The sequence below is a fragment of the Lygodium microphyllum genome, chromosome 5 (genome assembly GCF_053477565.2).
Source record: "Lygodium microphyllum isolate KBCC chromosome 5, Lygodium_microphyllum_v1.1.10, whole genome shotgun sequence".
Lineage (NCBI taxonomy): Eukaryota > Viridiplantae > Streptophyta > Polypodiopsida > Schizaeales > Lygodiaceae > Lygodium > Lygodium microphyllum.
Window position 1 is genome coordinate 103,467,315 of NC_141139.1, and position 1,987 is coordinate 103,469,301.

General features: G+C 43.6%; 1 pseudogene; it reads right to left on the reverse strand.

Moving 5' to 3' along the window:
* Positions 1-434: 434 nt before the first annotated feature.
* Positions 435-1,166, reverse strand: LOC148036226 (CDPK-related kinase 3 pseudogene; annotated as a pseudogene).
* Between the last annotated feature and the right edge of the window lie 821 nt (positions 1,167-1,987).

Consider the following 1,987-nt stretch of genomic DNA (forward strand, 5'->3'; position numbering starts at 1 on the left):
CTTTGTTGCAGTAGACTGGTTCCTCCCGATGACAAGACCATAGCAAAAACTCCCTGACAATGCTTGGAGCATGCCTGGCAGCTTCTATGGCTACAAGGATTGCCTTGGAACGCTCTCACCTCTGTCTCTAGAATGCGTGTCCTTCCTTCAATACGAAGGTCTCTCCACTCTCTCTCGATCTCCCTTAAAAAAAACTTTGATTGTCCCCCTTTTCTTCTTCCCTCGTCCAGCGCAAAGTACCATCTATCACTACCCCTCCTTTTGATGTTGGATCAAAAGCATTCATTAGCCACCATTTAGAAATTCCCTGTGCCCCCCATGCCATCCTATTTTCCTCCCGATTCCTCTGCGTTCCTTTCCTCCTTTCGCCTTCTGATTCCCCAAAAAAAAACTCCCCCCAAATTCGATTCAAAAACAAAAGCTCCTCCCTGTCCTCAGAAAAGCAAAACGGCCAATAAAGCTCTCCTTTTTTCCCACAATAGCCTCAGAAAAGCATTTCTCAGAAAAGCCTGTCGAAAGTTCTCAAGAGTGACACGCCCATCCTTATTAGGTTCTAGCAGGGTATACTGGGCACGAAGATAAACCAACTCATCTTCTGTAAGAGTCCTGGACAAAGCCTTTAAAGCTGCTCGTTTCAAAGGTGACGATCGGAGATAAGCTTTCACCAACTTGTAAACCAATATATCCAAAGGAATCTTATTATCTCCACGAAGCCAGGGGTGCAAGGCATCTCATCAAAACTGGGACCAGCACGGATCACAGCCCAAAATATCCCCGACTCAGTGCGAGCCCCAAAAAGGGTGACTTCCATAAAGAAGAATATAAGTAATAACTCCAATGCTCCAAACATCAGCCTCTGTGCTGTATGATCGATGAAGAACTTCAGGTGCAACATAGTAGGCACTTCCCACGATGTTATTAAGTCTCTCCTCTGGCTTGACAAAATCAAACAGACCGAAATCAATAGCCTTCATTGATGCAGCTTCATCCTTCGTTGTGAAAAGAAAATTCTCTGGCTTCATATCCCGATGAACGACACCTTGCAAATGGCAGAAGGATACTATGTTCAAAATTTGAACCACAATAACTTTTGCATCCTCCTCAGAGTATCTTCCGCCCCGTGAGAGAATGTGATCCAACAGCTCTCCTCCCTCGCAAAGTTCCATAATCGGCATATCTTGAAATAAGTGTAGCCCATGAGATTGCATCTCGAGTTACCAGTCTACCAAAATTCCTTATTCTTCTCCGTCTTCGGCATAGAATGAAAGAGCAAACATAACAACTAAGTATGTACAAAGTATCAAATCACACACACGACTTTTGGGTGGTTTACACACCTCGAATGCGCAGTAATACGACATCCACCCCCTCTAATCCTGCGCATCCTCCGGATGGGCCAACTACCCATGATCATTATCATGAAGATCCACAAACAGATCAATCTCTTCATTATGCATTTCCAGTAAATCAACAAGATTATCTGTCATATCATCTTTCTCTTCCATTGGAGTTTCTTGTCATTGCTCTTCTCTTAAGAATTCTTCCAATGCATAATCCTCATCATCTATTTTCTTGAAAATCTTGATTCTTTTTCCAGCAATAGGCACTCTAAGCACTGTCCCATCCAATTCTGTCAGCTCATATGTTGCATTATCAAAGACATGTCTGACTATGTACGGTCCAAACCATCTTTTCACCATCTTCCGAAGTGCAGTATGCTGATTTTCAAGGCTGCTATCAAAGACCAATACCCAATCTCCCTCTTCTATTGCTCTAGGCCGCAAGCGATGCTTGCTATCAAACCTGTCCTTATTCCTTAGTCTAGCAACCTTTAACCTGTCAATAGCTAGCTAGATATCCTCTGGTCTCCTCTCCAACTGTCGAATCCGAAGAGCTAAGAGCTCCTCTCTCGTCAATTCCTCCTGCCAAGGTAAAACTGACCAAGTCAAAGCACAAGTTTCAATCAGCATAACAGGTTTCTCACCAT